At 42.6% G+C, this 12,902-nt stretch overlaps 1 long non-coding RNA gene across 19 annotated transcripts in view; it reads left to right on the plus strand.

Annotated features, from left to right (window-relative positions):
- The first annotated feature begins 5,074 nt into the window (after positions 1-5,074).
- Positions 5,075-12,902, plus strand: part of LOC110364326 (uncharacterized) — a 189,539-nt gene continuing 181,711 nt past the window's right edge. For all 19 annotated transcript variants that reach the window (XR_010466963.1, XR_010466964.1, XR_010466969.1 and 16 more), the window contains exon 1: positions 5,075-5,132. This is a non-coding gene — a long non-coding RNA (uncharacterized LOC110364326). The remainder of the gene's footprint in view (positions 5,133-12,902) is intronic.

Below are 12,902 nucleotides of genomic sequence, written 5' to 3' on the forward strand. Positions count from 1 at the left end.
TTTTTCCACCACTTGTTTTGCCCTAAGATGTAGATTTTCTTCCTCGGCAGCATGATTGAAGTGGTGGACATGACGTCCCCACACACACTTTGTCCTCTCTTGAATACTGCTGGAGGGAGGTCTCATATGTGGCACCTGTGTTACTTAGAGAAGCAGCAGCACCATATAGTCAGCAAAACACGCGTACTACTGATAAATGGCTGCAGAAGTGTCTTTCTCCCTTAGGTCTTTAATACCAAAGGCTCTGCAAGTCTTAACTAAGCAAAACTATGTGGTAAATTTTCATGAATTTTGTAATGCAAGATCCCACTTATCAGCATGGTCCATGGTCAAAAGTACTTTGCTATCCCTCAATTACAGCATTACTAATCAGTCCTCAGATCTTTTGGGAAAAAGATAATGTGAGTGCAGTTGCAGTTTTGGTTACCCATCCTTACGGGAGCACCAGATGAGGAAGAACAGCCCCTTCTCATTGTCCATAGAAGGAAAATTGTGGATGGTTTTAATAGCTACACTTGCTGAGTTCCCAGTATTGGTCCACGAAGATGCTGTTGTCTGATCAGAGGAAGCTGGTACTCTCACTCAAGAGATGCTAAACTCTTTAAAGTCTTGACAACCAACATTGTGGAGAACACTGCATATCTCCTTTTACCCTCAGATACGTGGTCATAATCAAACATCAAGAACTATACACATTGATTCTGGGATGTCAGACAAGTCTACACAAAAAATGAAGGACAACTCCTTCACAAGCCAACAAAGAATGCTTAGTCTGTATTGTAGTAGAAAGATATACAGACTGTTTGTGACAGTTGCACATTACCCCCCTGCCCGCTTTTCCTTTGATGTGGAAGGTGCATGCACATCCCCTCTCCATCAACACATCCCCCTCTCCTTCAATGGGGCACTTAATAGCTCCTTTCGTTTGACCCTCATGTCAATTGGCCAGGAGAGGAAGAGAGGCATCGAGAAGTAGGGAAGTTTCCGGGCGCCCATAGACAGGGTGGAGGGGGGTGCAGAGAAGCCGAGAAGCTTCTGGGTGCCCATAGCCAGAGTTGGGGCGGGGGGGGGAGAGGGGGCAGAGAAGCTTCTGGAATACCCGCAGCCAGATCTGACAAGACTATAAAAGTGGTGTGCCCGCCAAGGATCCCTTTTTTGTGGTCCTCTTGGAGCCACAGGTCTGCCGCAGCCAATGAGCCCGCTCCTTAGGCCGGAACACCGCCTAAGGTAACCTCCCGGAACTGGGACCACCTTACCTCCACATGTGGGTGAGTGATAACTTATTAGATATATCCTTGAATAATTCCTCGCTGCATAAGGGAGTGTAGGTCCTTGCCGAAATCAGGCAAGTGTATTTTTCTTGCTAAATAAGCGAGTGTATATTCCTTGCTGAACAGGCAAGTGTAATTTTCCTTGCTAGACAAGAAAGTGTATTTTCCTTGCCGGAGTCAGGCAAGTGTTTTCCTCGCTAGACAAGTGAGTGTAGTATCCTGGAGCTGGACAGCCCTGGCGTTGTTTTTTGAGAGTGCGTGTATGTACGCTGTGGATCTCCGTTATTCTTATTTGCTGTACCCCAATGATTTCCTCAACCGATATCCAAACCTGCATTTTACATTACCCGAGTGCTAACTAATTGTATAAACCCCATTTCTTATCAGTTGTTTTGCTGGACTTGCCCAGCCAGAATAAAGTCTGTTTTGGACCTTGTTTGCCCCCCCAAAACTAATTTTGGGGTCCCTCCATGACATTTTAAATGATGTAGTCAGCAGGATATCAGAAATGGAGGAATTATTAATATTTTGGAGTAATAATCCTTCCACGCTGATCTGCACACATGGGGCGGAAGCGAGCTGGTATGGTCCCAGAGTGACCGTAGCTGCGTGTGCACTTTTGTCTGTCTGTGCTGTGCTTAGTATTGTTCTGTGCGCTTGCTTAAAGCAAGCACAGGACCTGTGCAAATTCACAGTCCAGTTAGAGAAGCGTGATTCTTAAAAAGGGCTACAAATAAATTGCTTGGAAGCAGAGCTTTAGCTGCAAAGGGAACGCGTGGGCTTTTTGGAACAAAGACTTGAGCTTTTGTTAATTAGAGCAAGACCCCCCAGTTCAACCTGATCTGGTTGAAGATATCACTGGTCATGGCAGGGGGTGGACTGGGTGACCTTTAAAGTCCCTCCAACTCAAACTATGCTATGATTTTATAATGCTGATTATTATCAGTACTGTGGCTACACTGGGTAGCATTAGGTTAAAATGCCACCTCTTTTCAGTAATTCTGGTTATTTTTCGGTGAATCACAGGACTGGGCCAAGTCCTGTGGAAAGCTAGCTTTTTGCTTCCTCAATCAAAACTTACAAAGTGCCTGACTTTTCTCCGTGGTGATCAGTGACAAGAGGCAATGGGCAAAAACTTAAATACAGGAATTTTTTTTAAACAGATTAAAAGACTTTTTGCTGTGAGGGTGGTCAAACTTTGGAGCAGAGTGTCCAGAGAGGTTGTTTGGTTTCCATCCTTGGAAATAACCAAACACAACTGGGCAAGGTCTTGAGCAATCTGCTTTAGTTCACTGTACTTCAACAAGGAGGTTGAACTGTGTGTTTTCCAGAGATGCCTTCCAGTCTCAAGTATTCTGAGATTCTACAGGACTGTAGAATAGAATGTAGAATTCTCTATGGCATGTAAAAATTGGCCACAAAACTGGACAGACAAAATTATTGCATAAAATAACCAAAGATTAGGAACTGGTGTGAAAGTTAAAAGTTCAGAAGGAATATTAATATGAGCAACTCTGATAGCTCCTTTCCTCCTCAAAACAATAAAGGACCTAGGCAAAAAACCAGTCAAGTTCTCTGGCACTGTGTCATCAGAATAAAATTGAAGGTACATGATGCTGACTGTTCATGTTATTCTAGCCAGAACATGCTAGTGTCTGGTGCTGCAATTACTCATTGAAAATTAACAGTGATCATTCTGAGGTTTTTAATAAGCCTTCTGACCCTTAGGTCCAGACTTATTAGGAAAATAAGTAAAGATTTTCTGTATTTGAGGGTGGATTAGAATAGAATAGAATAGAATAGAATAGAATAGAATAGAATAGAATAGAATAGAATAGAATAGAATAGAATAGAATAGATTAGAATAGAATAGAATAGAATAGAATAGAATAGAATAGAATAGAATAGAATAGAATAGAATAGAATAGAACTATGTCACAATAATTGCCCAAATGTGCCTATTGTACTTAATTTGTGGAAAGAAATGGAATTCATTCATGATCAGCCAAACATTGCCTCATACTGGCATCTAGGTATTTCTATTATTCAGAAAACAAAATGTTTGAGAATTTAATTAAGTTCTTGTTTGAGTTGTTTCTATAAACCAAAATAACTCTTGAATAGAAAAGAGCTCTTCTTGACTACATATGTATCTTCTATAAGGCAAATGCTCTTTAGGTGTATTCTCCATCTGCACTGATAGCCGAGGGAATGGTTTCTAAATGTGTCTGAATTTGGCTTAATGACTCAGACTCTATTCACATGAAGGTATAAGACTCAGAAGCAGGATAATTTGCTTTCCTGAATCCTATCTATTTTTCTCTCTTCTTCTTTGACTGATTTACTTTCCAACAAGCTTCCTACCTGTCAACACTGACTGGTTAATTAGTGTGTTTAAAATAGTTGAGAAATGCTAAGATTCGTGTCTTATGAGCCAGTCAGACTGGGAAGCTTTCCAAACATGTTTGTAATTCACTAGTTATCTAAAACACTGCCAAAGTATCTGTAATCATGGTTATTGCACTTCTTCCAGTCCAGCCAAGGCCAGCTAAAAGGTTAGCTTTATCGTAAGGAAACAAGCCTAGAGGAAGAGTGCACAGCAACACTGAACAAGCAGTGAGCCTCACCCTCTCCTATTTGAATCCTCAACATTACAATTAATGGAAGATGGCAACTGCCTAAATTCTGTTGAATGCAACAGTCCTGACTGTGTTTTCTGTAACACTAGTTAAACTTCTTATTGCCTAAATGAGAACAAGATAAAGCCAGAAAGGTACAGGATGGAACCAGAAGTAACTGAAGACACGAGGAAGCCACTTAAAGATGGTCAAAGGAGATCTAAATCTTCAAAGTTAGAATCACAGGCATTATACTCAGAGATTTCTTCAAAGTACAGGAAAAATGGCTCTGCACTAGTTTTTAAAGCAAGTTCACGGGCCACAAATCTATGCCTTTGACTGTCATATAAAGTTAGATATTATACTGGTACAGATGGGTTCCTAACACTTCTGATCTGTCCTCCAGCATAATGACCTAAGATCCACATGGAAGTCAGGTAAATGTCAGGATGATTTGTTAACAAAAGGATCAAGAGTCCAAGACTTTGCACAGAGAGAAGGGCAGATCTGAGAGCAGGATATACTCTCAAAATCCTTCTTTAATAGGCATTGCAATAAAGAAAGGCTAAAAGTCCCATTAACCATGGCTGTAGCAGAACTGAAGTTGGAACAGACCTTTTGGAAGAAGAGACTATTCAGTTACTAATGGGGAACTATATTATTTTTGTTACCAAATAGTCAATCTAAGAATCTGCACTGTAGTTAAGACAACCAATGGGTATGAGTTTGGTCTCTTTGTTCATTTATCAGCAAGTTTCTGCTGTTTCATCAGCCACGTGGTCAGAAAGATGCAAGGTCAGAGAAATTCATGGCTCTTGCTGGCAATTTATGGGAAAGCAGTCCTAAGCCTCATGTGGATAAAGCCATTACATATGTTCAAACATTACGTAATGGCTTAAAATTCACAATGGATCCGGTACAGCAATATGTGCCCAAGACCTCTAAGTTTTAAAAAAGTGCTATATGATAAAAAATATAAATATTCTAAAACTGTGAATTCATCCATTTCAATGGACAATTTTAAGGTTTGAGACATGAAGGGGGAAGTTGAAATAAATAATAATGTTACCTATGGTATGATGTAAAAAGTGTAGCTTCATTCTGCTGCTCCCTGGGTGAAAGGGGAGCTCCCAGGAATGTTGGCAGATGATAAACAGAAATGCCAGGACGCTAATCCTTCAGAGCAAACCTTCTCATTGCTACACTTTGACTAACATGTTGCTGTGAATGGGACCTGGAAATGGTAAGGACACACTTCTTTATTAGTTTGATAAGCATTGTATCAGACTAAATCAATTACAGGGACCATCTTCTGTATCTCCTATGGAACTTGTCTATTAAAAATAGTTTAACGTACTGTGTTTCCTTCCTAAAATGTCTTCTAAGTATCTGTTTGAATGTTTCTGATAAAGACTTTGTGTCCTGGAGGAGTGGAGGGTGGGGAGGGAAGACGGAATTTTTAACTGATTTCTTGAGATAACCCATTAATTGCCATTACTAATGTGAGTTGTGGAGCAATTCTCTAGGAAGAAAGGCAGTTGGGACCAATAATTTATGTACATATGTAAAAGGCAATGTCTGGGGCTAAATGTGAATTTCCCAAGAATACTATTGATGAAGACTAGCTTGTACTACAGCTCATGCAAGGCAGTGGCAGAGATCTCTATCCTCTTCTAACGTTGCCCTCACCTTCAAGAACTAATATCTGTAATGCATTGTGCATGTGGAATTTAGTCTTACTTAATAAAAAGGGAAGCAAACATTCTGTGTCTTCACATAGGGAATTTGGAAAATGGACTTTCATACACATGAAGTCTTCTCTTTCCAGCAATAATTTTCTGTTCCTCACATAGACTAAAGCAACTTAGTCCCTCGGAAAGGTCCTGAAACAACCGAGAGCAGAGAGATGGGTAAATGTGCAATATGTGATTGAAAATGGGTAGCACTGACTATGCAGCTGAGGTAAACAATGCACGCACCTCTTATTTCCACAGCAAATATTAAGTAACTCTTAGGTGACATTCAAAATGCCAGTTCCTTCACACATTAAGCAGCTGAGCAACTCCAGTTACAGAACAGATGGATGAAGTAAAAAGGTCTCTGAGTAAGGTTCAGAAAGGACAACAGGTGGCAAAAAGAGTCAGAGAAGGACAAGGAGGTGGATGAAAGGGAAATTAGGGTTGCTAGCATGATATTAGGATGCAAATGACTCAGACAAAAAGGTTAAGTGGCATGTTCCCTAGGTGACCCTCTGTCACAGGACTGGAGAGGCGTCATGATGCAGGCAGATATCATAACTCTGCTGAGTGACTCTCAGCAACTATAAACGGAAAGTACAACGAAACTATGCTTGGCCTGAGCTTTGTATGAATGTTTCCTATCCACCTTGAGCTGTAAGAGACGGTTTCACTCAATCACAGCTTTAGCAAGAACGCGGGCGTAACCTTCGCCTTGCACCCACGTTGTCAGCCCCCTGACGCTGTCCCAGGGATTTCTCTCGTGTCTCCGTGGAGCAGGGTGACCTCTAGGGGCCTCCGGCCAGAGCTGACAGGGGATGAGCATGTCAGTGCTCTCTCTCGCACTCTGCCTTGCACATTTGCAAACCTCAGATTTGCCTACTAGCGCCCCCAGCCTGAGCTCTTTATGTATGTTGAATCATATGTTCCCAGCGGCATTGTCTTACCCGGGCAGGTAGAATAACACACTTCAGCAGACTTCTTTCTGTCTTTCATGAGAAAGAGAGGATCTTTTTCAGCTCTTGGTTTCTTCTGAGGTTTGAATAGACTTGTAAGTCATGAAGAACTTAACTGATAAATTTGGTTTGTTAGAATTCACTGAGCAGAAGTTTGTTTCCACAGAACGGGAATATTTTCACTTAATGTTATTCCATCAATTAAACAGTGCTTATTTACTTATGAGGCACATCACTGATGTCCAGATTATTATAGCCCTAAGTGTATTTCTAATCCATGCAGTTCCACTGGACTACACCAGCTGCATCTATTTTAAACTTTCTCTCAGAGATGTCCCTTTATGGTAATTATGGACTGATGTATTTTTAAAGGTCAGTGACCTTTGCATTACTTACCAGCTAGGAGGCAGTCTAACTACACAGGGTGTTTATACAAGCTGATTCTAATCTTCAAGTTATGGCATCAAACTATAAATACATGAGAAATTAAATATATTTTCACACATATGAATGAATGAGAGATATTTCCCCAATATAAATATGGAACATTTCCAGATTAACAAGAACTAAACAAGTACTCAAGACTCTTTCTGGACATGTGCAGCCTGGTGGCATATGCAGATTGAGTTGTTGCTATTAAACACCATTGCCACTGTAAATCTTCAGCATATTACTCACTAATGTAGGGTAGTATTTTACTTAAAAACAAAGCTAAATAACACACAAGAAAACAACTAAACAAACAAACAAAAACCCAAACCAACCTAACAAACAAAAAAAATCCCAAAAAATAAACAAACCAAACAACTTTGGTTTTAATTATGGAGTGTTCATCTTCTATTCAATGAAATAATAAGATCGAACATGTAAAGTCTTTGTAAAATTTAGTTGCAAAATAATACCATGGTTCCGTGTATGAATGCTATGAGGTCTGCTTATTGGATTCTATCAAGATAATTTTTATGGTCACTGAACAAATGGAAAGCAGACAGAAAACAAATAGTTTGTAATAACAGCAACTAAAAATGTTTTAGTTTAGTTACTAAACCAATAATTTTGGACTGACATAGCCAGATAGTTTTTCTCCAAATTATACTGACTGTATACACATTTTTCTTTTTGTCTTCAGAAATGCCAGCGTAGAAGATCTTGGCCAAGAAAGTTTTTTTAACAAACAACAAAAAATTCAGCAGTATTTTTCTTCATAGATATTTTCCTTTATCTGAAATGCTTATGATGACCTTAAATGTTGTTTAAAAATACAAAGATATGATCTTCCTTATGTGATGTAATTTGCTCAAATTTTCTTTTACTAGTAAATCAAATGAAACAGCTGATTGTAGCAACTATAGTTGTAGTTGCTCATATAATCATAATTGCAAATATTTTACACATTTAATGATAGCCTTGAGCCTATCAATTCTTACCATTAAAAGTCAGCAAATGTCTTTGTCTATGTCCCTGTTAATGAGGTGACCATGATTATCAAGTAATGGGCCAATGTTTTGTTCTGTTTAATCTCTTTATCAATGATCTGTATGAGGGGATTGAGTGCACCCTTAATAAGTTTGCAGTTGACACCAAATTGGGTGGGAGTGTTGATCTGCTTGAGGGTGGTATGGCCCTACAGAGAGATCTGGACCTGCTGGATCATTGGACTGAGGCCAATTGTATGAAGTTGAACAAGGCCAAGTGATGAGTCCTGCACTTGGGTCATAACAACCCCAGGCAGCGCTACAGGCTCAGGGAAGAGTGGCTGGAAATCTGCACAGCAGAGAGGGATCTGGGGGTGTTGATTGACAGCCGGCTGAATATGAGCCAGCAGCGTACCCAGGTGGCCAAAAAGGCCACCAGCATCCTGGCTTGTATCACTAATACTGTGGCCAGCAGGACTAGGGCAGTGATCGTGTCACTGTACTCAGCACTGGTGAGGCCCCATCTTGAATCATGTGTTCAGTTTTGAGCCTCTTGTCATAAGAAGGGCATTGAAATACTAGAAAGAGTGCAGAGGAGGTGACGAAGCTGGTGAGTGGCTGGGAGCACAAGTGTGATGAGGAGCAGCTGAGGGAACTGGGGCTGTTCAACCTGGAGAAAAGGAGGCTGAGGGGAGATCTTCTCGCTGCCTACAATTGCCTGCAAGGAGGTTGAAGAATGGAGGGTGTTGGTCTCTTCTCCCAAGTAGCAAGTGATAGGAGGAGAAAAAATGGCCTCAAGTTGCACCAGGGGAGGTTTAGATTGGATATTATTGAAAAATTATTCACAGGAAAGGTTGTCAGGCATTGGAACAGGCTGCTCAGGGAAGTGGCAGAGTCACCATCTCTAGAGTTGTTTAAAGTGAGATTCTTAGGGACATGGTTTAGTGCTAGAGTTAGGTTAGGTTATGGTTGGACTCAATGATTCTGAGGGTCTCTTCCAATCAAAATGATTCTATGATTCTATCATTTCTAGTTTGCCTTTTGCCATTAATATATTTTAAAAAGCCTTTTTTATTGTCCTTCATGGTACTGGCCAGCTTCAATTCTAATTGAGTTTTCGCAGCACGAATTTCCTCCCTACAATGATGAGCAGCATCTCTGTGGTCCTCCCATGTTGCCTGACCTTGCTTCCACTCACCATGTAATTTATTTTTTGCTGTATTTCAAGAAGATCCCTGCTCAACCAAGTTGGCTTTTTGCCTTTCCTGCTAGATTTTTGGCATTTTGGAATTGCCTGATCCTGTACTTTTAGGACGTGATACTTAAAAAACAATCAGCACTGATGGACCCCAACAGCGTCAAAAACTTCTTCTCAGGGCATCTTACTAAGTAATTCTTTGAGCAACCTGAAGTCTGCTCTCCTCATATCTAATGTTAAGGTCTTGATGGAAGTTTTCCTTCCATTAGCAAAGATTTTAAACCTGATGGCTTTGTGGTCGATGTGGCCAAGGCAGCCACCAGTCACCACTTCTCCCACAAGACCCTCTCTGTCAGTAAGAATCAAACCTAGGAAGGCAGCTTTCCTGGTCAGTTCCCTTAGTACATGCACCAAGACGTTATCATCCAGATGCTTTAGGAATCTTCTGGACTGTTCATCATGGCACACCAGTCACAGCACTCGTCCCACCAGGTTTCACTGATGCCAATTGTATCACATCCCTGGGACTGGGCCAAGGCTTCTAGTTAATCTTGCTTGTTCCTCAAGCTACACGCATTAGTGTAGAAGCACTTCAAGTGTGGTTGGTTGTGCCCATCACCTCATGGCACAGTCTGAGGAATCTCACTGTCATGTCTCTCCTTGAGCTTTGGTGTGCCATCCTACTGCTCACCACTGACTGGCCCGGTACCAGCCCCTTCTCCCTTCCAATCTGCTTTAAAGCCCTGTCAATCAGCCTTGCAAGCCCCTGAGCAAACACCCTTTTTCCCTTCTGTGAGAAGTACATTCCACTGGGTACCAGGAGACCTGGCAAAGGACTGACTTTCCCATGGTCGAAAAACTCGAAGTTCCATCAATGACACCAGTCATGTAGCCATGTGATGATTATGATTAGTTAGGCCTGCTTATTCCATTCTGTATTCCTGCCACAACTGAAAAGGTGGAGGAGAGTGACCCCAAAGCTCTGAAATCCTTTTTTATTTGCTTAATACTACTTTTTCCTATCTCTTCCCTGCCAATATTTAAAACCAATAGCAGGTAATAGTCAGAGGACCTTTCTAGCCTGGGGAGTTGTTGAGTCACATCTCCTTACCCTGGCCCCAGGAAGGCAGCAACTTCCCTGTGGGTTGGGTCAAGTCAGGATATCGGGCCTTCTGTTCCCTTAAGAAGGGAGTCACCTATGGCAATTACCCTTCATTTTCTCCTTACATGTGAGGTTTTCATGGGTTTCTGGGTTTCACGTGGGGTGAGGGTTGCTTAGAGCACCTTCCTTTCCAGGAGACTTCATCAGCAGCATCAGCTGCTTACCCATCCAATTTCAGGGCCTTATACCTGTTGTATAAAGGCACCTGGGAAGGTGGGGCAGGCTGAGGGTTTGTTCTTTGTATCTGGTGCCATGGTAGTTTCTGCTCCTGTACCAGGGATGGTAGACTGTGAGTCCACCAGTCAATCTCCTTTTGTGACTCTGATGCTCCTCAGCCTGGACACCTCCTCTCAAAGCTCCGTCACCTGGCTGAGCAGCTCCTTCACTTGGGCACATCGACCACAGGTGAGTTCACTGCTGCCACCAGTCCCTGAGCAGAAACTCAGGTGCACTTTGCAGCCCGGGACCTGGACAGCTGCATTTTCTCTCCCAAACTCAGTTTGGGTGGCTGCGTCACTTCTTGCAGCCAAAGGGACCATGAGGGATACTAAAGGTACTACTCATCTCTGGGTGGATACCATGCCTCCTGCTGTACTTAGCTCCTTGCTAGAGGATCTTAGCCTCTGTGGCAGAGTCCTCCTGGCTCGCCCTTGCCACTCACCCTTCTGCTCGAACAGCTGCTCTAACTGCCTACCTCCTGTTTGCTGGACCAGTTTTCTGTGTTCCTGGTTGTGTGCACTCCCTAGGGGCCGTTTAAATCTCACAGCAACGCCACTGCCGTGTCAGCCTCTCATGCAAGTTAAGCCAGTCTCCGGGCTGTCCATCTGCCAGTCTGTGGATTTGTCTGACACTGGGTCTGCTCCTCTTCTCTCTTTGATCCATGCTCTGCAGCAGAACTTACCATAACTGTCACTGTGCTCCTCGCTCTCTCATCTGAGTATTGCTCTTGGTTGTGCCGCATTTAAATATCCCGTGGTTGCCCCTGGCAATGCCCCTGCCACGTCAGCCCCTTGTGAGAGATCACTGTAGCCCTGTTCTGGTTTTGTGTGTGGGCAATGATGGCTGGCTTTGCTTGGGTCCACAGTGCCATTTTCACATCCATTACGTGAGGAAGAATATTGCGATTACTTGTGTGTTTGGAAGAAGCATAAAGGTTGGCTATGGGAATGTTTTGTCTACACTTCAGGCCACAAAGGGCTTTCTCTGTTGCCGTTGCTGGCCTAAGAGTCTAGGAGGTCCTCATTTATGGAGACTGGATGACTGAGGATGATGCAGAGCCCTGGGCTTCTCCTGGTAAATGCCCAATGGAGGTCCAGCCAGATCACAGCTGTCAGAAGAGGTGCTACAGTTGCTCTCCTTAGGCTTCTCTACCAGGTGTGTGGTAGAGTTGGCAGGGCCATTGGTGCTGCCTGTTGTCCTTTTGATAGTCACACACTTCCAAGCCCCTCCATGATGCCCTTTCTGGTAGAGCAGACCTGTCATTTCAGGCTGGGCTGCACTTGAATGAGTATCCGAGTTGTACAGCTACTCAGATGCCTATTGTGTTCTCAGCTAAAGTCTCTGGAAACAACTGCTGCTGGGCAGTGGGTGCTGGCTGAGAAGGTGACCTTCCAAATGCTCTTTCCATCACCCATCAAAGCCACTGGAAGGCTCCGGCTACAGGGGATGTGAGGAGGGGAACATTCTTTTGCAGAAGAACAGGAAAGGAAATGGGTTGGAAATGAAGCAATGATGGTGATGTGGCACAGGATACCCAGCAGCCATAGTGTCAGGGTGCTCAAGCCTCTGCACCTTGGGCTGACTCCTGTTATGTCTCCCATCTTAAGCCTCTGGGTTTGTTTAATTGGTCCTGCTAAGGAAGGCCACCCATGCACCAGATCAACTTTCTTACCTTTGGATTCATAATTCCTTGCACATTCAGTTTGTCTCTTTTTATTTTCTCTTTTGTTACAAATGCTGATAAATGAGTGGATATTTTCACACAAGCAGCACATCTGGAAGACCTTGCTCCTAGCACTTAACTGTCAACTCAAAGGCCATCTTTTTATATGTGACTCTGCATTACATTTCCCCACGCATATAATTTTGTGGTTTTAACTGTACTGACTTCTTCATGCTATTTAATGACACTCCTTACTCAGTGTCGTGAAAGCCTTCTGCATTTCTTAGGCACCAATCCTTGTCCTTACTGCCTGGAATAGCATTATTTTGTTGGGAAAAATTGTGTTCTATCTTCTTCTACATCTCTTCAGCTTGCTTTATCAATGACTTGAACAACACAGGCCCTAGCACAAATAATGTTTCTCCTTCCTGCTGTGACTTTGAGGATTATTCATCTGAGAGAGAAGCTTCCTTCTTGTTGCATGGCTCCATCGTTTCTATAATAGCCTTTGTAGAGATACCTGGCTGAAAGGTTTTGAAATGCCAGTTGACTTGGAAATCTCAGACCAAATGGATCCCCCTGTCCACATGCTCATCTACCCTTTCAAAGGTTTCTGTGGTGATTCACCTGTAAGGCTGACTTGACTTCAATGGAATACTTCCTT

The sequence above is a fragment of the Columba livia genome, chromosome 18 (assembly GCF_036013475.1).
Source record: "Columba livia isolate bColLiv1 breed racing homer chromosome 18, bColLiv1.pat.W.v2, whole genome shotgun sequence".
NCBI classification, from domain to species: Eukaryota; Metazoa; Chordata; class Aves; order Columbiformes; family Columbidae; genus Columba; species Columba livia.